This window comes from Wasmannia auropunctata, unplaced genomic scaffold (assembly GCF_000956235.1).
Source record: "Wasmannia auropunctata unplaced genomic scaffold, wasmannia.A_1.0 LD336078.1, whole genome shotgun sequence".
NCBI lineage: Eukaryota > Metazoa > Arthropoda > Insecta > Hymenoptera > Formicidae > Wasmannia > Wasmannia auropunctata.
The window spans coordinates 169,136-169,954 of record NW_012026812.1 but is presented as its reverse complement, the minus strand read 5'-3'; positions in this window follow the sequence as shown (position 1 = coordinate 169,954).

Below are 819 nucleotides of genomic sequence, written 5' to 3'. Positions count from 1 at the left end.
AAGAATTTAAAATTTATTTTTTCTTGTGCAAATTTTGAAAAACAAACTCTTCGCAAATTGAATATTATTCTGCATAAATTAAATGTAGTAGAAAATTGGATGAAGACTCATGAAGAACAATGCCGTTTAATTCATGACAGACGCAAGGAGGATAACATTATTTTCGACGCTGAAGAAGAGGGATTGCCTTTATGCAACGAATTTTCACTTAATACTTTAGAAGAGAAGTTGAAGGAAAAAAAATTTTTTGAGAGCATGGTATGTATATGTTATTTCTCAACTTAATTTAATTTTAAATCTTATAAAAGTAATTGATATCAAGAACACTTCTAACATTTTTTAAATTATTTATTTTTTATCAGGTTCATATGTTAAAAGGCTTGGGAGGTGCTGATGTGCTATCTTGCACCATTAATATAATGAAAAAATTAATGACTAATCCTTTGGCAGAAAGGTAAGGCTTGGCTGGTATGAAAAAGAAAAAAGCCTTCCAAGAATTAATTTTTTACAAAGTCATACTTAGTAAGTTTTTTATTATTAAGAGTTATTTTTGGAACAAATTCTCCTTTGTTATTTGTTATTTCATCAAAAACTGGTACTAATTTTTTTATATTTACAATAGAAACTGTTCGTGTTCATTATAAGGATGTGACTGAGGACGAGATCGCTAAATTTATAGGAAAATGGCTAGTACAGGCCAAAGCTCGTCAAGAAAGAAAGTATGTATACAACTTGATATATATTATAAACAAAATATTTACATGATATATATACAGAATGTTCTATATATAACTAATGATACAACCGGGAGTAATTTCG